Source organism: Lithobates pipiens, unplaced genomic scaffold, assembly GCF_037356315.1.
Source record: "Lithobates pipiens isolate NorthernLeopardFrog02 unplaced genomic scaffold, aLitPip1_a1.2 Scaffold_44, whole genome shotgun sequence".
NCBI classification, from domain to species: Eukaryota; Metazoa; Chordata; class Amphibia; order Anura; family Ranidae; genus Lithobates; species Lithobates pipiens.
In genome coordinates, this window is record NW_027507870.1 from 4,695,223 (window position 1) to 4,721,031 (window position 25,809).

General features: G+C 51.8%; 1 protein-coding gene across 1 annotated transcript in view; it reads right to left on the bottom strand.

Annotated features, from left to right (window-relative positions):
- Positions 1-20,204, bottom strand: part of LOC143956842 (uncharacterized) — a 112,644-nt gene extending 92,440 nt beyond the window's left edge. Inside the window, exon 1 of the mRNA XM_077467015.1 lies at positions 20,050-20,204. The gene's annotated coding sequence lies outside the window, so the exon portion shown is untranslated. The remainder of the gene's footprint in view (positions 1-20,049) is intronic.
- Positions 20,205-25,809: the final 5,605 nt, after the last annotated feature.

Genomic DNA, 25,809 nt, shown 5'->3' on the forward strand with positions numbered 1-25,809 from the left:
TACTGTATATACTATTAGAGGAGATTAGAATAAAATAATTTGATCTCGGAGTCAGATTTTTACCTGAGTTGCGCTTTAAAGTGGTTGTAAACCCTTACAAACCACGTTGACCTACAGGTAAGCCTAGATTAAGGCTTACCTGTAGGTCCAAGAAATATCTCCTAAACCTACACGGTTTAGGAGATATTTGCCCGAAGACAGGCACCGCTGTCTACGGCGCATGCGCCGTAGACAGCGGCGCACAGGCGCACTGAGCGCGGCATTTCCAACAATGGAGCTGCCGCGCGTGTCGGCTCCCGTGCGCATGCACGGGAGTGACGTCATCGCGGCTTCGCCGAATGACAGTGGCGGAGCTGCAAGACCCCACCGAGAAGATGGATGCGCCGGACTACAGGGGACAGCGGTGACTTCGCTGGCTCCTGTGTCAGGTAAGTGACACATAATGGGCTACTATGCGATGTACAGTAGTCCATTATTCTTTACCTTTGCAGGGAATGAAAGAGGAAGTAAACCCATCAGGGTTTACTTCCTCTTTAATAGTATATACTATATACTATTAAAGCGCAACTCTGGTAAAAATCAGACTCAGAGATCAAATTATTTTATTTAAAAAAACAAACAATGTCTTTCTTCAAACAAAATGTAATTTTAAGAACGTTCGTTCGATTTTCTAATCGTTAGTGGGGGGGTCAAATCGACGTTCATTTTCAACCACAGTGACGGGAAAATTTGGAAATAGAAAACTTTTTGGTCAAAGGAATTTTCAGACAGTGGATGTGGTTTTCCTTCAGAAATGACATCCATTTTAAAAACAGAATGTTAAAAACAAGTGAAGATTTCAAACAGAATTCTTTCATTCAGGGAATGTACAAAGATTTTTTTTCATCTGAATATTTTCATCTGAAAATTGATCGGTGTGACCAGCATAAGGCTCGGTACTCACCTACGCAGTTTGCTTTTGATCTGTTTCTGCAGTGATTTTTGCGCGCGTGATTTTACTGTGTAATTTGCATTTTTGCAGTTTTGTTTTTTTTTGCCCAATTTGTTATTGGGCAGATTAAAAAAAAAACACAAATTGCTGCAAAAACGCATTGCATGCTTTTCTGCAGCTTCTCCATTGAAGTATATTGAACCAAAAAAAAAAATTTTAAAAAAAAGCACAGTTTTGCGTTTAAAAAAACAAAACAAAAAAAAGTCCCTGACCCTTTCCAAATACGCAGCGGCTAAAAAAAAAAAAAAAAAAAATGATTTTGAACGTGTCTCATAGGAAACCATGTAAATGAACTGTAGCGCGTCTCTGCAAAAAGCACCAAAAAATAAAATAAAAACACAACATATAGATGTGAATCAGGTCTAAGACATTTAGTAACATAATGGGGAAAAGAAAAAAGAAAAAAAAAAAAAAAAAAAAAAAAAAAACACAAAAAATACTAAAATGAGCCCTTTATAGTACAAAATAAAACAAAAATCGCTACTGCAAATATTATTTTCAAAGTTCTACTGTTAAAAAAAAAAAAAAAAAAAATGAAATGGTGATTATATGCTTTTTTGTACTATAAAGGGGTAATTTTAGTGGGTATTTTTTTTTTTTTTGTAACAATAAATTTAGCCCTTTATAGTACAAAAGAGCATATAATCACCATTTCATTTTTTTTTTTTTTTTTACAGTAGAACTTTGAAAATTATATTTACAGTAGCAATTATTTGTTATTTGCTCATTTTAGTTTTTTTTTTTATCTCATTATGTTGCTGGCCAATTATGATATAATAGATTATTATTATGATTATAATAGTATTTCATGAATTTCATAATCGATTCGTTGTTTCAGCCCTACTTCTGGCCCTCGGGTCGCCCAGCTGAGGCCGCATGGCAGCAGGTGCCTGGGCAGGGCAGCGTGCCCCCTCCCATGACTGAAACTCTCCTCTCCAGGAAAGACCTAGTGCTCAGTGTAGCCAAAGAATAAATAAATACCCTCTCCCAGCATGCCTCAGTGCCACCATCCCTGGGGATTGGCCGGAGTGGCTAGAATATTCATGCCGTGTTCGGCATAGTGTCCACCTATTCATCCAGAACTAGGTTTCTTGGATGCAGAGGAGGCCAGACGCAGACCCAACCAGCAGGCTATACTAATCAATCACAGCTCTCTGTTAAGCCGAGAGGTAAGTACATTTCCCTAGCCATTCCGCTTTTGTGCAGGAGAACAAAAATCATATTACACTAACCCTAGCACCTACCTAAAACGGTGCTGCACACAAGTAGTCAGACACAGGATACATATAAATAGATGCAACCGGGAGCTCAGAGAATTGGGAAGTTGTTTAGGAATGCAGGTGTAGGACCCTCTACTCAGCGTAGGTGCTAGAGGGAGGTTTTTAGTAGAGCAGGTAGATTTAAGCAGGCCTAACTAAGAGCTAGGCCTGTTTGTTTTGATCTGTGGGGCTGGGAGTGGCTCAGAGTAGGCTGCTGACTCACAGATCGCATTGCTTCTTAGTTACCTCCCTCTGGCTTCTAGAAGCAGATAAGGGGAAAAGAGGTGGGGCTGTCTGGGGTGACTCAGGGAGCCCTGACCAATCCCCAACTAGGATTGGCAGGGGACAGGCCTCCTTGAATTACCCAGGGTCAGCCCAGCTGGGGAGGTGGAGTACTAGCCATCATGGCCTTTGGGGAAGCTCCCCAGTCTGGAGGTGGGGGGGGGTGACCTTGAGCCTGGAGCTCATGAGTGGAAGGGACCCCCGTACAAACCACTGGGGTGTCCTGACCAGGAGCGGGAGAGGACAGTGGAGAGTACTGCCGGGCAAGTATCCAGGTGTCAGAGAGTGTCACACAGCCAGGAAAGCTGGGGAGGCATGCCGGAGCGGATTGGGAGCTTGCAATCCGAGATGGATGTAGAGCCAGTGAGGACTGTGGTGTCATGGCTTTTGGGAAAGCTCCCCAGTCTGGGGGTGGGGGGGGGGTTGACCTTGGGCCTGGAGCTCGGGAGTGGAAGGGACCTTCGTACAAACCACTGGGATGTCCTGACCAGGAGAGGACAGTAGTAGACATGTGCGATTAGTTTCGTACGAATTTCCCCAAATTCGTACGTTCGGGAGGATCCGAAATACAAATTGCCATGCGCCCTAATTTTGTACGCAATACGAACTTTTGTTTACGAATTTCGGATCAGTTGTCGTCTCATGGACGACTCAGTCATTATGCTTATTATGAGGGGCTCCCACCATCCCTGTGCTATGCTGACTTACTCCTGGGGCTGTACCTCTGCTGTGCTCATTATGAGGGGCTCCCACCATCCCTGTGCTATGCTGACTTCCTCCTGGGGCTGTACCTCTGCTGTGCTCATTATGAGGGACTCCCACCATCCCTGTGCTATGCTGACTTCCTCCTGGGGCTGTACCTCTGCTGTGCTCATTATGAGGGGTTTCCACCATCCCTATGCTATGCCGACTTCCTCCTGGGGCTGTACCCCTGCTGTGCTCATTATGAGGGGCTCCCACCATCCCTGTGCTATGCTGACTTCCTCCTGGGGCTGTACCTCTGCTGTGCTCATTATGAGGGGTTTCCACCATCCCTGTGCTATGCCGACTTCCTCCTGGGGCTGTACCTCTGCTGTGCTCATTATGAGGGGCTCCCACCATTCCTGTGCTATGCCGACTTCCTCCTGGGGCTGTACCCCTGCTGTGCTCATTATGAGGGGCTCCCACCATCCCTGTGCTATGCTGACTTCCTCCTGGGGCTGTACCTCTGCTGTGCTCATTATGAGGGGTTTCCACCATCCCTGTGCTATGCCGACTTCCTCCTGGGGCTGTACCTCTGCTGTGCTCATTACGAGGGGCTCCCACCATCCCTGTGCTATGCTGACTTCCTCCTGGGGCTGTACCTCTGCTGTGCTCATTATGAGGGGTTTCCACCATCCCTGTGCTATGCCAACTTCCTCCTGGGGCTGTACCTCTGCTGTGCTCATTATGAGGGGTTTCCACCATTCCTGTGCTATGCTGACTTCCTCCTGGGGCTGTACACCTGCTGTGCTCATTATGAGGGGTTTCCACCATTCCTGTGCTATGCTGACATACTGAGCACAGCAGGGGTACAGCCCCAGGAGGAAGTCAGCATAGGGATGGTGGGAGCCCCTCATAATATGCACAGTAGAGGTACAGCCCCAGGAGGAAGTCAGCATAGCACAGGGATGGTGGGAGCCCCTCATAATGAGCACATGGCTGCCATGCACAGCTGCTCCAGTTTTGATCCCCCGCACTGTACGGGGGTCACCGGGGATGTGCGGGGTCCCTGGAAATTGCTTGGCGTTACCAAGCATGTGCTCTCCGCACATCCCCGGTGACCTCAAATGGTGTGGGGGGAGAATCTATCGAAACTGGAGCAGGCGAAAACTGGACCAGCGGTGCATGGCAGACAATCCGCTTCTCTCTTTCATTTTCAAATCTTAACGGAACGAACTGAAGAGAAGCTGATTGGTTGCCATGGGCAACTGCTCCAGATTCTGTTCGCTCCAGTTTTGATCAATTTCCCTAAATGTCTTTTTATCTGTTCTAGCAGTCATATGTGTAAAATGTGAAGAATGGTGGGGGGCACATCAGGGCACGTTGGGACACATTGGGGAACATAAGGGCACATCGTAAAGAATGTTTGTACAAGTTAATGAACCTAACGACAATTCGTATTTCGTACGAATTGAAATTGAATTTGACACGAAATACGAAGTACAAATTAATTCTAATACGAACCGGAACGGAACGAAACAAATTTATTGACGGCGCCCATGTCTAGACAGTAGAGAGTACTGCCGGGCAAGTATCCAGGAGAGATCCACCAGGTGTCGGAGAGTGTCACACAGCCAGGAAAGCTGGGGAGGCATGCCGGAGCGGATTGGGAGCATGGGGTGTAGAGCCAGTGAGGACTGCGGTGTCATGGGTGGTGAGGGCAGGCGGCTGGGAGCATGCAATCTGAGATGGATGTAGAGCCAGTGAGGACTGTGGTGTCATGGCTTTTGGGGAAGCGCCCCAGTCTGGGGTGGGGGTGACCTTGGGCCTGGAAGAGACCTTCGTACAAACCACTGGGGTGTGCTGACCAGGAAAGGACAGTGGAGAGTACTGCCGGGCAAGTATCCAGGTGTTGGAGAGTGTCACACTGCCAGGAAAGCTGGGGAGGCACGCCAGAGCGGATTGGGAGCATGGGGTGTAGAGCCAGTGAGGACTGCGGTGTCATGGGTGGTGAGGGCAGGCGGCTGCAGCCAGGAGGGCTGGCAGGGCCTGAAGAGGACTGACTGGAAGCAGTAGTCCACCATAGAGGGCAGCTGGCACCAGAACTTTCAATTGCTACACTATAGGGGGTTGCGGTCCCTGCCTGTAATAAAAGGTATTTTTGCTAAGGCCTGGCTGAAGCCGGGGTCAGGCCTAACCATGTGCTAGCTATGCCTGAAGAGTAGTGCTGGGGTGAAGGAGGAATAGTCTGCATGAAGCGTTGTGCAGAAGAAGTGTAGATAAGTGTTCCAAGTAATGCAAATCTTTCTGGGCATCCCATGAATTCATTAACCCCCATCCAAGTTAATCCCCCAAACAAAAAACACAAAACAAAGCTAACGGACTTTTCATTGTCTCGGAGTGTTGGAGAGGTTGGCTTTCAGCTGCTGTAGTGGGAGCCACAAAAGATCAGGGCCAGTTGTTTCTCCCCCCCCACCTGCTGCACTGATCACCTGCTCTATCCACATACCATCTCCCTGATGGGGGGGGGGGGAATAACTGCAGTCCCGTCCCCTCCCATGCACCAGTGGGATGGGGGTGAATCAGTTGGGGAGGGATTTCTTTCAATGGCAGTGTCTATGGAGATGTTTGTAAAGTAGAGAATGGAAAGTGACCATGGAAATATGTCTCCTAGCTGGAGAGGGAGGGGAGTCAGGGGCTGAGAAATATAAAAAAAAAAAAAAAAAAAAAAAAAAACTCACGGATCGGATTGTTCCTCGGATCGGATAATTTTTCCGATCAGCAAATAATTGAATTTGCAAAAACCTGTGAAAATTCCACCACCATATAGTCCCCACTGTAATATCCACAATCTCCCCCACTGTAATATTGGCAGAGCAGGGCTGGGTACGGCAGGGCATTGGCAGATTATGGAGGGATGGCTGTGACTGCAATGGTCACAGAGCAGCGCAGTGGGTACTACAGATCCAGCCCACAGCACTGCTGCCATCCAATCTCTCCCCACCACTATACAGATCAGTACACAGAGGGTAGCGAGGAACCGGCATCAAGTGATCGCTCCGTCGATCACATTGTAAATGGCCGCCGGGTGTACAAAGATGGCCGCCGCTCCGGAGCTAGGCCGAAGCCACGGCCTTTCCTAAGGCCGAGGAGCGCGGCGTGTGCCAATCCGAACAGGGTGACCCACTCGGATCACAGATCGGTGGCGATCCGTTGCACCCCTAATAGCAAGTTGCTTGCTGTGGGGACACTGAACAGGAGGGAGGGGCCAGGAGCGCCGAAGATCCGAGAAGGAGGAGGATCAGCTCGCTGAGAGGCTGAGCTGGGTGCCGGTCCAGGCACATGGCGGATCCCGACTTCCATTGTTGCAATGACGCAGCCCCTGGACTGACATCCGTGATGTCAGCCAGGCATACTCTGGCCATCGGGGCTAGCAGGTGGGCCGATGGCTCAGTGGGACGGATTCAGTGACTGGGGGAGAGAGAGATACCGGGCGCCAACTAAGTGTAGAATTAAAACAACTTTTATTCCACTAAAAGAACATTACTGACAAAGTAGGGTGAAAGGCATTGAGACACTGTGCAGGAGTCCAGGCTTGTCTTCATTCTGAATTAGGAGCCGCCAGTGGGAACCGATTGGCCAGTAGATGCAGAGCACCGGTGTGTACCACTTCCTGGTGGCAGTAGAACGCATGATGGGGCAGACTTCTTCAGCCGGAAACGATGGCCTAAAGAAGGACGTGTCGCCTCCCACATCTTGCATCATTTCCAGCTGATGACCTCACATCTGCCCCATCGTGCGTTCCACCGCCACCAGGAAGTAGTATAAACCGGTGCTCTGCATCTACTGGCCAATCCGTTCCCGCTGGTGGCTCCTAATTCAAAATGATGACAAACCTGGACTCCTGCACAGTGTCTCAATGCCTTTCACCCTACTCCCTTGGTCAGTAACATTCTTTTAGTGGAATAAAAATTATTTTAATGCTACACTTAGTTGGGGCCCGGTATCCCTCTCTCCTCCCCTGTCATGTTCTGTGTGTTTGGGGGGGGGGGGGGGGGTACAGAGCTGGGTTGGAGATGCACATCAAGTGTTGTAGTAGTGCTGTGTCTGGTGACAAGCTGCATCTGGTAGCAGGCGACGTGGCAAGTGACATTCGGCATCTGATGGCAGGCAACAGTGGCAAGCGACATGCTCAGGGCCCCCACTGATTCTGCATTATGGCGAGTTGAAATATTTCATTATATATTGCAAGGTAATAATGCGCTTCAATCATCCTGACACCATGACTACCATGGTGCCGTGATGATTGAAGCGCCAACACCAGGTGTTTGGAGTAAAGTGGGCCGGTCTGGATGAAGTCCATGGCCAAAATTTATGTCCCAGTCCAGCCCTGACATCAGCAGAGAGCGGACTTCAGCCTGCCCTCTGCTGAAAACAGGAGTGCAAAACGAAGCGCGCAAACAAACTGAAAAAAAACATTAATTGCAGCCACACCGTGCCCCCATCAAACGCAGCCACACCGTGCCCCCATCAAACGCAGCCACACCGTGCCCCCATCAAACGCAGCCACACCGTGCCCCCATCAAACGCAGCCCACTGTGACTCTCTGCCTGCCCGCTGTCTGACCGGCACTTACCCCATCTTGGTGGCGGGTCAGGCAGCGGCGAGCTGTGTCCTCCATGTGTCCCTTCTTACTTCCTGCTAAGCATCCAATACCAGCGCCTGTTCGTTAAGCCAATCAGGTGACGGGTATCAGACCCGCGTTACCCGATTGGCGGAGAGGCGGCTCAGTGTTAGAAAAGTGAATATTAATTTTCTATTCTAACACACCTGGGTGGGGGCTCTGAGCACAATGCTCTGTGCCCCGAATCCACCTTTTTTGAAACCTATTAGAGCCTATGGCTCTAATCAGGTGTTTCAAACACCCCCCCCCCACGCTAAAAAGGGCCCAGACGCATGAACAGGGGGCAGCAGCGGCCACGGATAGATTCATGCAATGCATGAATCTATCCATTCTACAAAGTGGGTGTGGCTGGAGAGTGGGGGGCGCCCTTAATGGACGGGCCACCCCCTGCTCCTTCTTTAATTGTTATGGGCACCTCCGTGCATCTGCAAACCTGTGCATCAAACCGTACTTATCCATGTGGCTCGTGTGTGTGAAAAACATGCTTGGTCACCTAACTATAAGTACATAAAAAAAACTCAATAAAAAATAAATAAGTCTCAAAAGGATCAGTGTTCATACGATGGTGCTACCATGCATACATCCTTGACCATCGCGCTCCGATGTTCATCGGGGATTGCTTTTTTTTTGTATATGGTGGGTTTACGCTTTTCATGGTACAGAGTTTGGATAGCACAGGGTTAAAATGGAAAGGTCACAAATTAACTTTACTTTATCTGGACAAAGTGCTTGGGGGGGGGGGGGGGATAGTGATGTGGAGAGAGAGGTCTTTTAGTTGGGGGAGGGGGCTGAAAACTTCACTGACTCCAACAGAGCTGCTATTGTCACCCTTCATGTCACTTTAACCCTTCACCACACACACACACACCATAAAAACTTCCCTCCTGACATGAAAAACTTTATCAGGTATTTTGTGCAGCTTACCTGACGAAACACGGCGGGATGAGAGAACCCAGAGGAGAGGCATAGCTACTGCAGCCTCACACTACATGCGGGGAGGGTGGTGAACTGAGGAAGGAAATTCTGTATGGGGAGTAAGGATGGGCGTGAACGCGTTCGCAACCGCACGTGCCCGCCAGGAAGCCGACACTGCACAGCATTAATCACAGGCAGTGAGACATTTCCCCATCTGTGCAGGGTCGGCTTCCTGACTCGACACGTGCGGTTGCGAATGCGCCCATCCTTACTCCCCATACAGACTTTCCTTCCTCAGCTCACCTCCCTCCCCGCATGTAGTGTGAGGCTGCAGTAGCTATGCCTCTCCTCCGGGTTCTCTCATCCCACCGTGTTTCGTCAGATTAGGCGACACATCAGAATTTGTAAGGCCCCTTTCACACTGGGGCAATAAAGTGCCGCTATTTTTAGCGGCGCTTTACCATCAATTTTGTGGCACGGTAAAATTATATATATATATATATATATATATATATATATATATATATATATATATATATATATATATATATATATATATATATATATATATTTTTTTTTTTTTTTACAGTGCTTCTGGGGAAGGGGGTGGGGGGTATAGGGCAGAGTGCAGTGTCGGTAGGTTTTTGTTTACATATTGATTTTTTACAATTTAAAATTTGTTTTTACTTGTTTCACAATGTTTTTTGTTTGGGGGGGGGGGGGGTGTTGGGGCAGTGGTCAGTGTTGGTAGGGCAGGGGGGAGTGGTAACACTAGTTTATTTTTTTTTACAATTACATTTTTTGGATTTTTTTATTTTTTTCCAATCAGCCCTGTTGGTAGGCTTTAGCGAGATGTCAGGGGTCTGAATCTCCCCTTTGAGACAGGGAAAGGGACTGAGGACACAGATTCCCCAGTCCCTTTCTGAGCACTGAAGACAAATGGAGAGGCTGCTCTTCATTGATAAACTGAAGCTGTTACTCTGCTCAGTTTTCCCTGGACGCAGTAGCGATCAGTAGCAACTGCTCTCTATGTCCCATTTAGAAAAGGAAGGGGCCAGTAAAGGACATATTTACCAACCCCTTCCTCCACTCCCCATCCTGACAGTCCCCCCCCCACCCCTGCAGCCGGCGAGAGAGGAGAGAAGCCGGCTGCGGTGGACGAGGGGGGGCTGAGGTGGAGGACACGGAGGGGGGCCGGTGAAGGTGGGCAGGGGGAGAGGAGCACACAGGAAACTGCTGGGTTTGATCAGTGCGGCGGGAGGGACGGCTGTGAACACCGATCTCCCTGTATCGATTTTTAGCTGACACCTGCGGGAGGGAGAGAAGGAAAAGCATCTGCCGGCTAAAAAGCTATACAAGGAGGAGATCGGTGTTCACAGCTTTCCCTCCCGTTGCACCGATCATCCCGGCTGTGAACCAGGGGACCATCCTGGATCGCCCCTGCAACCGGGACATCACAAGTGCCTCCCAGGTTTCTGGGAGCCACAGCCAAAATGCGGGAGACTTGGGATGTCTGAGTATATGTATTTAGAAGCAGCGACAATGCTGCTGACAAACCCCGGGATTGAGCTGTAGCAGGACACCTTCCTAGAAAGTGTGACTGTCCCAGCTCATGGGGCCCCCTACTGGCCCCGGGCCCTCGGGCAGTTCCCGAATGGTCAGGCCGCCCCTGCTAGTAGCTATAGCAGCCTCTAGCGATAATCGTAAGAGAATCGAGCAGGCTGGTTGTACCCAAGTCAAAAAAAAAAAAAAAAATCGAACAAACTTGGTACATTCAGCCTGCCCGTTAATGGTTTGAACCGTGTATTGGACGGCCTAAGCCCTTGTACACACGGTCGGAGATTCCGACGGAATGTGGCCGATCGGATCGTTTTGGTCGGATATTCCGACTGTGTGTTGTATGTATCGGACTGTTTCCAACGGAATATCCGTCGGACCAAATTTTCCAACTTGCCGGAAATATTTTCCGACAAAATGCTCCGATCGGACATACTCCGATCATGTGTAGAGAATTCCGATCGGACAAAGTGCCACGCATGCTCAGATCAAATTCCTACACCAAAGCTATTGGCTACTAGCATGAACGTAGTCCCGTCGTAACGAAATAACGTCATCACGTTCTGAATGATCGGATTTTCCGGCAACTTTGTCCGACCGTGTGTATGCAACAGTTTCGGACAAAATCCGACGGATTTGGTTGTCGGAATCTCCGGCCGTGTGTACAAGGGCTAAGTGATAAGGAGGGAGGAAAGGTTGAGGTGGCAGACTGGACCTTGGTAGCTGAGATTGTAGAGGAGGAATGTGAGGGAGAGACAAAGCATCCTGTAGGACATTGATTCTCAACCAGGGTTCCTCCAGAGGTTGCTAGGGGTTCCTTCAGCATTGAGCCATTTCTGCCTCTCTGATAAGTTCCCATTGATCTTTTTAGCTATCTGTAAGGAGGTAATTCTTCCCACTGACCACAAGTGTGAGGACCATTCTTCCCACTGACCACAAGTGTGAGGACCATTCTTCCCACTGACCACAAGTGTGAGGACCATTCTTCCCACTGACCACAAGTGTGAGGACCATTCTTCCCACTGACCACAAGTGTGAGGACCATTCTTCCCACTGACCACAAGTGTAAGGATCATTCTTCCCACTGACCACAAGTGTAAGGATCATTCTTCCCACTGACCACAAGTGTAAGGATCATTCTTCCCACTGACCACAAGTGTAAGGATCATTCTTCCCACTGACCACAAGTGTGAGGACCATTCTTCCCACTGACCACAAGTGTAAGGATCATTCTTCCCACTGACCACAAGTGTAAGGATCATTCTTCCTACTGACCACCACACTAATGTATCATGAGTTGTAGATTTCAAATTTTTTAGCAGGAGTTCCTCGAGACCGGAACCATTTCAAGGGTTCCTCTGTGTTGAAAAGGTTGAGAAAGGCTGATGTAGGATATAGTCCGGGGGAAGACGCAGTTTGCAGAAGAGTATATAGAGCAGACTGAGAGGTTGTAACTTGGAAACTTATGGAACTGAAAGTCCATTCCATAACTTTAACCACTTGCCGACCAGCGCACGACGATGTACATCGACAGAATGGCAGGGGCAGGCAAATGGGTGTACATGTACGTCCCTTTAAATTTGCCGCCCTGCCATCGGGAGCGCGCTCCCGCGCTGGTCGGGACCCCCGCGAGTCCGGTCGCGGGACCCGATCGCCGCGGGCATCCCTGCGATCGCCTCACGGAGCGGCCGAATGGAGAAGTGCCGTTGTAAAACAACATTTCTCCATTCTGCCTAGCAACTAGTGACGCTGATCTCTGCTCCATGTGATTGGAGCAGAGATCAGTGTTCACTAAATGAAAGCCCAACCCCCCCCACAGTTAGTAACACACCCCTAGGAACACTTAACCCCTACACTGCCACCCACTGGTTAACCCCTTCACTGCCAGTGTCATTTACACAGGAATCACTGCATTTATATAGCACTGATTACTGTATAAATGACAATGGTCCCAAAAATGTGTCAAAAATGTCCGATGTGTCCGCCATAATGTCGCAGTCACAATAAAAAAAAAAAAAAGCTAATCGCCGCCATTACTAGTAAAAAAATAAAATAAAAAATTATTAATAAAAATGCTATAAACCTATCCCTATTTTGTAAACGCTATAACTTTTGTGCAAACCAATCAATAATCGCTTATTGCGATTTTTTTTTACCAAAAATATGTAGAAGAATACGTATCGGCCTAAACTGAGGGAAAAAAAAATGTTTTTTTATATATTTTTGGGGGGATATTTATTATAACAAAAAGTAAAAAATAATGCGTTTTTTTCAAAATTGTCGCTCTATTTTTGTTTATAGCGCAAAAAATAAAAACCGCAGAGGTGATCAAATACCACCAAAAGAAAGTTCTATTTGTGGGAAATAAAAAAAAAAGGGACGTCAATTTTGTTTGGGAGCCATGTCGCACGACCGCGCAATTGTCAGTTAAAGCGACGCAGTGCCCGAATCGCAAAAAGTGGTCTGGTCTTTGACCAGCAAAATGGTCCGGTCTGAAAGTGGTTAAACCCATGTTGTTCTGGTCAGCCATTTTATATAGACCAGGTAGTAGTGCACCCAGACAGACACATAGGAATCGCTAGAAGTAGGTAGAAATGACTGGGGACACAGGGCAGGAAGACCTACCCAGATATCTGCATTTGGTATCCCTTACATAGAACCGAGGCCGCTAACAACCACATCAGCCGCACTTGTGAAACATCTGATCTTAGCATTTTCTGTCCTTTAAAAGGAGGTTCTACACCCTGTACAAACCACTTTTACCTACAGGTAAGCCTATACTAAGGCTTACCTGTAGGTGCTGGAAAGATCTCCTAAACCTCCACGGTTTAAGAGATATTTACAAAAAAAAAAAAAAAAAAGTGCGCTTTAGAAAGGGCAGATCGTGCCGTTTCTAACAGAGTCATGTGTGACTGGCACCTCCCACGCACATGCGCGGGCGTGACGTCACGTCACTCTGGCGAGTCACAGATTTGGAGTTTTAGTGGCCATGGAAGGAAGAGGGGTGAAGATGGACACTCGCTGCTAGTGGGGACATCACAGGCTTCAGTTTCAGGGAAGTGGCACATAATGGGCTACGATGTGATGCAATGCGATGCATAGTAGCCCATTATGCTTTACCTTTGCAGGGAATGAAAGAGTAAAACCCACCAGGGTTTACCTTGCTCTTTAATGCAAGATGCTTCCAGAGGTGGTGATCGATTGTGAGTTACGGGCAACAGAGGATAAAGACTTTGCCGCCAGAGTTTGGAAGGTCTCACTAGTGAAGGGGTGCTGGAGGACATTGGGGGGCTGGAGGACATTGGGGGGCTGGACACCCTGGATGATCAGGGCAGGTTTTTATCTAGTGGAGAGCCTTTGGTTTAGATTTGTTGTTAGGAATTAGCTTTGCCTGGTTTATCTCATTGCCACAGTGATTTCACCCCTCCCTTCCGTACGTCTCAGGTTGAGTCTTTGGTGTGGTTGCTGGAAGATGACCACACTTACCTCCTTGAGCGCTACTCACCTTGTTCACAAAAAGGTTCTGTTAGATTGTGTTACTGCTGTGCACCCTCTAGGCGGACAAGGGAAGTGTAAACTCCGGCCTCTACTCCAAGCTTGTTCAGAGATACTATCCTCAGCGTCAGCCCATTCACACCAATTCAGAGCTGCCTCTAGACACCAAGAATCCCTTCCTTCTTCGTTATGCTTAGTAACCATAGCTGCTACCAAGTTCCTCAACACTTCCTTCTCTATACCATTGTCCTGCTTTCCCCCCCCCCCCCCCAACCTATACAATTCTGCCATTGTCCACTCCTGCTTCAACCATTGTTCAGCAAAATCAGCTCAGTGCCTGCTATTCCAGTCCAGCCTGATCCAGTGCCTGCTACTCCAATCCAGCCTGATCCAGTGCCTGCTATTCCAGTCCAGCCTGATCCAGTGCCTGCTACTCCAATCCAGCCTGATCCAGTGCCTGCTATTCCAGTCCAGCCTGATCCAGTGCCTGCTACTCCAATCCAGCCTGATCCAGTGCCTGCTATTCCAGTCCAGCCTGATCCAGTGCCTGCTACTCCAATCCAGCCTGATCCAGTGCCTGCTACTCCAATCCAGCCTGATCCAGTGCCTGCTACTCCAATCCAGCCTGATCCAGTGCCTGCTATTCCAGCCTGATCCAGTGCCTGCTATTCCAGCCTGATCCAGTGCCTGCTATTCCAACCTGATCCAGTGCCTGCTATTCCAGCCTGATCCAGTGCCTGCTATTCCAGCCTGATCCAGTGCCTGCTATTCCAGTCCAGCCTGATCCAGTGCCTGCTATTCCAGTCCAGCCTGATCCAGTGCCTGCTATTCCAGTCCAGCCTGATCCAGTGCCTGCTATTCCAGTCCAGCCTGATCCAGTGCCTGCTATTCCAGTCCAGCCTGATCCAGTGCCTGCTATTCCAGCCTGATCCAGTGCCTGCTATTCCAATCCAGCCTGATCCAGTGCCTGCTATTCCAGCCTGATCCAGTGCCTGCTATTCCAATCCAGCCTGATCCAGTGCCTGCTATTCCAGCCTGATCCAGTGCCTGCTATTCCAATCCAGCCTGATCCAGTGCCTGCTATTCCAGCCTGATCCAGTGCCTGCTATTCCAATCCAGCCTGATCCAGTGCCTGCTATTCCAGCCCAGCCTGATACCCCAGCCCAGCCTCATCTGGTGCCCCATAGCCCAGACTCATCTGGTGCCCCATAGCCCAGACTCATCTGGTGCCCCATAGCCCAGACTCATCTGGTGCCCCATAGCCCAGACTCATCTGGTGCCCCATAGCCCAGACTCATCTGGTGCCCCATAGCCCAGCCTCATCTGGTGCCCCATACCCCAGCCTCATCTGGTGCCCCATACCCCAGCCTCATCTGGTGCCCCATACCCCAGCCTCATCTGGTGCCCCATACCCCAGCCTCATCTGGTGCCCCATACCCCAGCCCAGCCTCATCTGGTGCCCCATACCCCAGCCCAGCCTCATCTGGTGCCCCATACCCCAGCCCAGCCTCATCTGGTGCCCCATACCCCAGCCCAGCCTCATCTGGTGCCCCATACCCCAGCCCAGCCTCATCTGGTGCCCCATACCCCAGCCCAGCCTCATCTGGTGCCCCATACCCCAGCCTCATCTGGTGCCCCATACCCCAGCCTCATCTGGTGCCCCATACCCCAGCCTCATCTGGTGCCCCATACCCCAGCCTCATCTGGTGCCCCATACCCCAGCCCAGCCTCATCTGGTGCCCCATACCCCAGCCCAGCCTCATCTGGTGCCCCATACCCCAGCCCAGCCTCATCTGGTGCCCCATACCCCAGCCCAGCCTTAATCTGGTGCCCCATACCCCAGCCCCGCCTCATCTGGTGCCCCATACCCCAGCCCCGCCTCATCTGGTGCCCCATACCCCAGCCTCATCTGGTGCCTAATCCCTTGCTTGGAGTCCTGGTGTTGCTTGTGTTCCTAGTATCTGCCAAGAGAGATATTACCCTGAAAAGAGTAGCCAGGGCAAAGAGTGTCCTCTGGTTACTTTGTGCACTTAATCCTGAGTATCCCAAAGCCCACCCTGTACCCCCAATCAGGTTCAACGAATATTAAAAACACAAAAAAAAGACATTCCCTGCCTGGTCATTGAGTTGTGAGACTGTTTGAGCTGCTGTGTGCCTGGCTGCCTGTACCCCCTAAAAGGGAACAGAACCAGGGGCCAATCAGCAGGGCTGGATTGGGGGTCTGCGCTACATACAGATATGACCGGAAGTTTCCTATTTGGGTAAGAGTTCCATTCAACTTGTAACATTTGTACAACATATACATTGGGAAACATTATGGGATAAAGGTCATGGTTTCAAATCTTGACTCGTCTGGAAAATAAAAACGTATAAACTGATACACTACATTACCAAAAGTATTGGGACGCCTCCCTTTACATGCACATGAACTTTAATGGCATCCCAGTCAAAAGGCCCATACACACGATACGAGAATTGGAAGTAAAATTTAATCCGATGAACGACCTGACGACTTTCGGATCGTTAGTATGGTTCTTTCCACAGCCAGTTCTGGATTTGCAGACTAGAACATTTTTGTCAGATGTGAACAAACGTCCGATTTTCATTGAATTAGTATGGTTTTCATCCAAAAAACATGCATGCTCATGCACAACTACTCAACACATAACATCACTTCTGAAGTTGAATTCTGTCGTACGAGAATTTTCATATGGGGTGTAACCTCTTCACTTTCGACAAAGGACTAGCATGCAACAAAAAACAAACAAACAAAAACAAAAACGAATGGTCCTCCGAGGCTTTTAGTCCATAGGGTTCAATATTGAGTAGGCCCACCCGTTGCAGTCTTAAAAGCTTCAACTCTTCTAAGAAGGCCGTCCACAAGTTTTAAGAGTGTGTCTATGGGAATGTTTGACCATTCTTCCAGAAACGCATTTGTGAGGTCAGGCACTGATGTTGGACGAGAAGGCCTGGCTCACAGTCTTTGCTCTTATTCATCCCAAAGGTGTTCTCTCAGGTTGAGGTCAGGACTCTGTGCAGGCCAGTCAAGTTCCTCAAACTCGCTCATTCACGTCTTTATGGAGCTTGCTTTGTGCACAGTCATGTTGGAACAGGAAGGGGCCCATCTCTAAACTTTTCCCACAAAGTTGGGAGCATGAAATTGTCCAAAATGTCTCGGTATGCTGACGCCTTAAGAGTTCCCTTCACTGGAACTAAGGGGCCAAACCCAACCCCTGAAAGGCAACCCCCCCACACCATAATCCCCCCTCCACCAAATGAGTCCTGACTAGGATTTGCCACCTCATCCCTCTAAACCCGAACACATATTAAAATTACACAGGTTCTGAGGTTGATTAAGGTGGTAATGAAACTCACTTGTTGCCTTATCTGAATTAAAATTAGCCTTCAGAACCTGTGTAATTCATGTGCGTTCGGGTTTAAAGGGATGAGGTGGCAACTCTAGTCCTGACCTCAACCCGATAGATCACCTTCGAGATGAATTAGAGCATAGACTCCGAGCCAGGCCTTCTCGTCCAACATCATTGCCTGACCTCACAAATGTCATTCTGGAAGAACGGCCAAACATTCCCATAGACACACTCCTAAACCTTGTGGACGGCCTTCCCAGAAGAGTTGCAGATGTTATAACTGCAAAGGGGGGGCCAACTCAATATTGAACCCTACAGACTGGGTTGGCCAAGACCAACCCCTCATCATAATTCCCCCCACTCCACCAAAATGATTTGGACCAGTGCACAAAGCAAGGTCCATCAAGACATGGATGAGCGAGTTTGTGGTGGAGGAACTTGACTGGTCTGCAAAGAGTCCTGACCTCAACCCGATAGTACATCTTCGGGATGAATTAGAGTGGAGACTGCAAGCCAGGCCTTCTCGTCCAACATCAGTGCCTGACCTCACAAATGCTCTTCTGGAAGAACGGCCAAACATTCCCATAGACCAGTGATAGCGAACCTCGGCACCCCAGATGTTTTGGAACTACATTTCCCATGATGCTCATGTACTCTGCAGTGTTGTTGAGCATCATGGGAAATGTAGTTCCAAAACATCTGGGGCGCCGAGGTTCCCCATCACTGCCATAGACACACTCCTAAACCTTGTGGACGACCTTTCCCAGAAGAGTTGAAGATGTTATAACTGCAAAGGGTGGACCAACTCATATTAAACCCTACAGACTGGGTTGGCCAAGGCCAACCCTTGAAAAAACAACCCCACACCAGAATTCCCCCCTCCACCAAAATGATTTGGACCAGTGCACAAAGCAAGGTCCATAAAAGACACGGATGAGCGAGTTTGTGTTGGAGGAACTTGACTGGCCTGCAAAGAGTCCTGACCTCAACCCGATAGAACACCTTTGGGATGAATTAGAGTGGGGACTGTGAGCCAGGCCTTCATGTCTATCAGTGCCTGACCTCACAAGTGGGCTTCTGGGAAAAACGGTCAAACATTCCCATAGACACCCTCCTAAACCTTGTAGACGGCCTTCCCAGAAGAGTTGAAGCCGTTATAGCTGCGGAAGGGTGGTAGGGTTGCCACCTCATCCCTTTAAACCCGAACACGTATAGATTCCATAGGTTCTGATAGCTGCAAAGGGTGGTCCAACTCAATATTGAACCCTACGGACTGTCTGGGATTCTATTAAGTCTGGGTTGGCCAAGACCAACCTCTGAAAAACAACCCCACACCATAATCCCCCCTCCAACAAAATGATTTGGACCAGTGCACAAAAGCAAGGTCCATAAAAGACATGGATGAGCGAGTCTGTGGTGGAGGAGCTTGACTGGCCTGCAAAGAGTCCTGACCTCAACTCGATAGAACACCTTTGGGATGAATTAGAGTGGGGACTGTGAGCCAGGCCTTCATGTCTAACATCAGTGCCTGACCCCACAAATGTGCTTCTGGAAGAATGATCAAACATTCTCGTAGACACCCTCCTAAACCTTGTGGACGGCCTTCCCAGAAGAGTTGAAGCTGTAATAGATGCAAAGGGTGGGCCAACTCAATATTGAACCCTACGGACTGTCTGGGATTCTATTAAGTCTGGGTTGGCCAAGACCAACCTCTGAAAAACAACCCCACACCATAATCCCCCCTCCAACAAAATGATTTGGACCAGTGCACAAAAGCAAGGTCCATAAAAGACATGGATGAGCGAGTCTGTGGTGGAGGAGCTTGACTGGCCTGCAAAGAGTCCTGACCTCAACTCGATAGAACACCTTTGGGATGAATTAGAGTGGGGACTGTGAGCCAGGCCTTCATGTCTAACATCAGTGCCTGACCCCACAAATGTGCTTCTGGAAGAATGATCAAACATTCTCGTAGACACCCTCCTAAACCTTGTGGACGGCCTTCCCAGAAGAGTTGAAGCTGTAATAGATGCAAAGGGTGGGCCAACTCAATATTGAACCCTACGGACTGTCTGGGATTCTATTAAGTCTGGGTTGGCCAAGACCAACCCCTGAAAAACAACCCCACAAAAATGATTTGGACCAGTGCACAAAGCAAGGTCCATCAAGACATGGATGAGCGAGTCTGTGGTGGAGGAACTTGACTGGCCGGCAAAGAGTCCCGACCTCAACCCGATAGAACATCTTTGGGAGGAATAAGAGCGAAGACTGTGATCCAGGCCTTCATGTCTAACATCAGAGCCTGACCCCACAAATGTGCTTCTGGAAGAACGATCAAACATTCCCATAGACACCCTCCTAAGCCTTGTAGACGGCCTTCCCAGAAGAGTGGAAGCCGTTATAGCTGCGAAGGGTGGTAGGGTTGCCACCTCATCCCTTTAAACCCGAACACGTATAGATTCCATAGGTCCTGAGGCAAAATTTAAGGCATCAAATGAGCTTAATTACCACCTTAATCAGCCACCAAACCCGCGTAATACGTGTTCAGTTTAAAAAAAGAGATGAGGTGGCAACCCTATGGGGTGGGCCAACTCAACACGGAACCCTACGGGCCCTAAGACTGGGAGGCCTTCAAAGTCCATGTGCGTGTAGAGGCCCACGGCGTCCCAATACTTTTGGTAAGATGGTGGATTTCTCACACTGGAAATGGTTTCCACTAACGGAAAACATTCTTACGGCCGCCCTCCCCCACTCCCCACACACAATACAGAGAAATAGTCGAATAAACAGCAAAAAAAATATAATAAAAACGTTACTTACTGATGGAATATATCCGATCCAGAGGAGGGAAACGACGAGGAATCCTTTGTATCTGCGAAGGTTGGTAACACCCAATGCTGTATTTTCCTAGATGTCTCCTGCTCTATCTGCTGAAAAGCACAGTGAGCTCTCACCCCTCCCCCATCTGAGCTTCTACCCCCTCCCCCACCCCCACCTTTGAAAGAGCATTTTTTTTTTGCAAAACAGGAAATGACGACCTTCATTAACAAGTAAAAAGAAAATGTGCAAACAATACCCGGCTATAGGACTTTAAACGCCATGGCTTCATGAGGCTGACGTTGTAGAAGGAGACCGTTGGAAGGGAATTTCCAACGTAACCAATGTGGTGATGGAGATACGATATTATCGGATAAACGTTATCACCGCAATGTGACTTATTCCTGATGGACTGACAATACATTTTGTTGTATGTCTAGAGGGGGCAGAGATGGCGGATCTTAACCACTTCAGCTCCATGCTTTACCCCCCCCCATCCCCCCATCCCCCTCGTGACCAGGCCATTGCATTACTTTAACCGACAACTGCGCGGTCGTGCGACACTGTTCACAAATAAAATTGACGTCCTTTTTTTCCCCCACAAATAAAGCTTTCTTTTGCTGGTATTTGATCGCCTCTGCGGTTTTTATTTTTTGCGCTATAAACAAAAAAAAAAAAAACAGACAATTAAAAAAAAAAAAAAAATATATATATATTTTTTTACTTTCTGCTATAAAACATCCAATAAAAAATAAATAAATCGAATTTCTTCATGAATTTTTAGACCAATATGTGTTTTACTACAAAGAGTCCCAATAAGCGTATATTGATTTGCTTGCGCAAAAGTTCCAGCGTCCACAAACTATGGGATCGATTTTATGGCAATTTTTATTTTATTCTCTGTGTGTTCCTCCAATTCCCCCCCCCCCCCTGTCCTCATCTGCTCCTCCGGTCCCTCCCCCTGTCCTCCTCCGGTCCCCCTCTGTGAGCTCCTCCGATTCCCCCCTGTCCTCCTCTGTGGGTCCTCCAGTCCCTCCCCTTGTCCTCCGGTCCCCCCTGTGTGCTCCTCTGGTTACCCCCTGTTCTCCTCCGGTCCCCTTCTGTGTGCTCCTCTGATTTCCCCCCCTCCTCCTCTGTGGGTCCTCCGGTCCTCCGGTCCCCCCCCCCGTCCTGCTCCGGCTCCCTTCTGTGTCGTCCTCTGTGCTCCTCCGGGTCCCACCCTGTCCTCCTCCTGTCCCCCTCTGTGTGCTCTTCATATCCCCCCCCCCATCCTCCTCTGCTCCTCCTCTGTAGGTCCTCCGGTCCCTCCCCCCCCTGTACTCCTCCAGCTCCCTTCTGTGTCCTCCTCTGTGCTCCTCCGTGGGCTCCCCTGGGTCCCACCCTGTCCTCCTCCTGTCCCCCTCTGTGTGCTCTTCCAATCCCCCCCCCCGTCCTCCTCTGCTCCTCCTCCTGTGGGTCCAATGGTCCCCCTCTGTATGCTTCTCCGATTTCCCCCGACCTCTGCTCCTCCTCCAGTCCCTCCCCCGTGTCCTCCTCCAGCTTCCTTCTTGTGCTGCTCTGTGCTCCCCGTGGGCTCCTCTGGATCCCCCGTCCTCCTCCGGTCCACCTCTGTGTGCTCCTCCAGTTCCCCCCCCCCGTCCTCCTCTGCTCCCGCTCTGTGGGTCCTCCGATCCCCCTCTGTGTGCTCTTCTGATCCCCCCCCCCATCCTCCTCTTCTTCTCCTCTGTGGGTCCTCCGGTTCCTCTCCCCTGTCCTCCTCTGGCTCCCTTCTGTGTCCTCCTCTGTGCTCCTCTAGTCCCCCATCCTCCTCTGCGGGTCCTCCAGTCCCTCCCCCCGTCCTCCTCCGGCTCCCTTCTGTGTCTTCCTCTGTGCTCCTCTGTGGGCTCCTCCGGTCCCCTCCCGTCCTCCTCTGTGTGCTTCTCCGATCCCCCCCTACTCCTCCAGTCCCCCCCCCCCGTCCTCCTCCGGTCCACCTCTGTGTGCTCCTCCAGTTCCCCCCCCCCCCGTCCTCCTCTGCTCCCGCTCTGTGGGTCCTCCGATCCCCCTCTGTGTGCTCTTCTGATTCCCCCCCCCCCCGTCGTCCTCTTCTTCTCCTCTGTGGGTCCTCCAGTCCCTCCCCCCATCCTCCTCCGGCTCCCTTCTGTGTCTTCCTCTGTGCTCCTCTGTGGGCTCCTCCGGTCCCCTCCTGTCCTCCTCTGTGTGCTTCTCCGATCCCCCCCTACTGCTCCAGTCCCCCCCGTCCTCCTCTGGTCCACCTCTGTGTGCTCCTCCAGTCCCCCCCTCCGTCCTCCTCTGCTCCCGCTCTGTGGGTCCTCCGATCCCCCTCTGTGTGCTCTTCTGATTCCCCCCCGTCGTCCTCTTCTTCTCCTCTGTGGGTCCTCCGGTTCCTCTCCCCTGTCCTCCTCTGGCTCCCTTCTGTGTCCTCCTCTGTGCCCCTCCCGTCCCCCATCCTCCTCTGCTCCTCCTCTGTGGGTCCTCCAGTCCCTCCCCCCGTCCTCCTCTGGCTCCCTTCTGTGTTTTCCTCTGTGCTCCTCTGTGGGCCCCTCCGGTCCCCTCCCATCCTCCTCTGCTCCTCCTCTGTGGGTCCTCCAGTCCCTCCCCCCGTCCTCCTCTGGCTCCCTTATGTGTCTTCCTCTGTGCTCCTCTGTGGGTCCTCCGGTCCCTCCCCCCGTCCTCCTCTGGCTCCCTTATGTGTCTTCCTCTGTGCTCCTCTGTGGGTCCTCCAGTCCCTCCCCCCGTCCTCCTCTGGCTCCCTTATGTGTCTTCCTCTGTGCTCCTCTGTGGGTCCTCCGGTCCCTCCCCCCGTCCTCCTCTGGCTCCCTTCTGTGTGTTCCTCTGTGCTCCTCTGTGGGCTCCTCCGGTCCCTCCCCCCGTCCTCCTCTGGCTCCCTTCTGTGTCTTCCTCTGTGCTCCTCTGTGGGCTCCTCCGGTCCCCTCCCGTCCTCCTCTGCTCCTCCTCTGTGAGTCCTCCAGTCCCTCCCCCGTGTCCTCCTCCAGCTTCCTTCTTGTGCTCCTCTGTGCTCCCCGGTGGGCTCCTCTGGATCCCCCAGTCCTCCTCCGGTCCACCTCTGTGTGCTCCTCCAGTTCCCCCCCCCCCTGTCCTCCTCTGCTCCCGCTCTGTGGGTCCTCCGATCCCCCTCTGTGTGCTCTTCTGATCCCCCCCCCCCCAGTCGTCCTCTTCTTCTCCTCTGTGGGTCCTCCGGTTCCTCTCCCCTGTCCTCCTCCGGCTCCCTTCTGTGTCCTCCTCTGTGCTCCTCCAGTCCCCCATCCTCCTCTGCTCCTCCTCTTCGGGTCCTCCAGTCCCTCCCCTCGTCCTCCTCCGGCTCCCTTCTGTGTCTTCCTCTGTGCTCCCCCTCCTGTGTGCTCCTCCGATCCTCCACTCCTCCTCCGTGGGCTCCTTCAGTCCCCCCTAATTCTCCTCCGATCCCCCCTCGTTCCCCTCCAATCCCCTCCGTCCTTCTCCGCTCCTCCTCTGTGGGCTCCTCCGGTCCCCCCCCTACTTCTCCTCTGCTCCCCCTCATACTCCTCCTTGGGTCCTCCACTCTCTCCCCCTGTCCCCCGGCTGCCCTCTGTGTCCCCCTCTGTGCACCTCTGTGTGTTCCTCTGATCCCCTCTTCTCCTCTTCTGTGGGTCCTCCGGTTCCTCTCCCCTGTCCTCCTCTGGCTTCCATCTGTGTCCTACTATGTGCTCCCGAACCCCCTCCGTCCTCCTCCGCTCCTCCTCCGTGGGCTCCTCTGGTCCCCTCCTACTTCTCCTCCGCTCCCCCCTCGTCCTCCTCCGGTCCCCCTTCGTGTGCTCCTCCGATCCCCCCGTCCTCCTCCGTGGATCATCCAGTCCCTCCCCCTGTCCTCCGGCTCCCCACTGTGTCCTCCTCTGTGCTCCTCGGTGTGTTCCACCGATCCCCGCTCCCCCTTGTTCCTGAGTGTCCCCTGTATCCTCATCTGGCTCCCTTCTGTGTCCTTCTCTATGGGCTCCTCTGGTCCCCCCCTTCCTCCTCCGGTCCCTCTGTGTGTTCCTCCAATTCCCCTCCCCCTGTCCTCATCTGCTCCTCTGGTCCCTCCCCCTGTCCTCCTCTGATCCCCGTCTGTGGGCTCCTCTGATTCCCCCGCATCCTCCTCTGTGGGTCCTCCAGTCCCTCCCCCTGTCCTCCGGTCCCCCCTGTGTGCTCCTCCGGTCCCCCCCTGTTCTCCTCCGGTCCCCCTCTGTGTGCTCCTCTGATTTCCCCCCCCTCCTCCTTTGTGGGTTCTCTGGTCCCTCCTCCGTCCTGCTCCGGCTCCCTTCTGTGTCGTCCTCTGTGCTCCTCCAGGTCCCACCCTGTCCTCCTCCTGTCCCCCTCTGTGTGCTCTTCCAATCCCCCCCCTGTCCTCCTCTGCTCCTCCTCTGTAGGTCCTCCGGTCCCTCCCCTCCTGTACTCCTCCAGCTCCCTTCTGTGTCCTCCTCTGTGCTCCTCCGTGGGCTCCCCTGGGTCCCACCCTGTCCTCCTCCTGTCCCCATCTGTGTGCTCTTCCAATCCCCCCCCCCCTGTCCTCCTCTCCTCCTCCTCCTGTGGGTCCAATGGTCCCCCTCTGTATGCTCCTCCGATTCCCCCCGTCCTCCTCTGCTCCTCCTCCAGTCCCTCCCCCGTGTCCTCCTCCAGCTTCCTTCTTGTGCTGCTCTGTGATCCCCGTGGGCTCCTCTGGATCCCCCGTCCTCCTCCGGTCCACCTCTGTGTGCTCCTCCAGTCCCCCCCCGTCCTCCTCTGCTCCTGCTCTGTGGGTCCTCCGATCCCCCTCTGTGTGCTCTTCTGATCCCCCCCCGTCCTCCTCTTCTTCTCCTCTGTGGGTCCTCCGGTTCCTCTCCCCTGTCCTCCTCTGGCTCCCTTCTGTGTCCTCCTCTGTGCTCCTCTAGTCCCCCATCCTCCTCTGCGGGTCCTCCAGTCCCTCCCCCCGTCCTCCTCCGGCTCCCTTCTGTGTCTTCCTCTGTGCTCCTCTGTGGGCTCCTCCGGTCCCCTCCCGTCCTCCTCTGTGTGCTTCTCCGATCCCCCCCTACTGCTCCAGTCCCCCCCCCTACTCCTCCGGTCCACCTCTGTGTGCTCCTCCAGTTCCCCCCCCCCCCCGTCCTCCTCTGCTCCCGCTCTGTGGGTCCTCCGATCCCCCTCTGTGTGCTCTTCTGATCCCCCCCCCCCGTCGTCCTCTTCTTCTCCTCTGTGGGTCCTCCAGTCCCTCCCCCCGTCCTCCTCCGGCTCCCTTCTGTGTCTTCCTCTGTGCTCCTCGGAGGGCTCCTCCGGTCCCCTCCTGTCCTCCTCTGTGTGCTTCTCCGATCCCCCCCTACTGCTCCAGTCCCCCCCCCGTCCTCCTCTGGTCCACCTCTGTGTGCTCCTCCAGTCCCCCCTCCGTCCTCCTCTGCTCCCGCTTTGTGGGTCCTCCGATCCCCCTCTGTGTGCTCTTCTGATTCCCCCCACCGTTGTCCTCTTCTTCTCCTCTGTGGGTCCTCCGGTTCCTCTCCCCTGTCCTCCTCTGGCTCCCTTCTGTGTCCTCCTCTGTGCTCCTCCGGTCCCCCATCCTCCTCTGCTCCTCCTCTGTGGGTCCTCCGGTCCCTCCCCCCGTCCTCCTCTGGCTCCCTTCTGTGTCTTCCTCTGTGCTCCTCTGTGGGCTCCTCCGGTCCCCTCCCATCCTCCTCTGCTCCTCCTCTGTGAGTCCTCCAGTCCCTCCCCCGTGTCCTCCTCCAGCTTCCTTCTTGTGCTCCTCTGTGCTCCCCGGTGGGCTCCTCTGGATCCCCCAGTCCT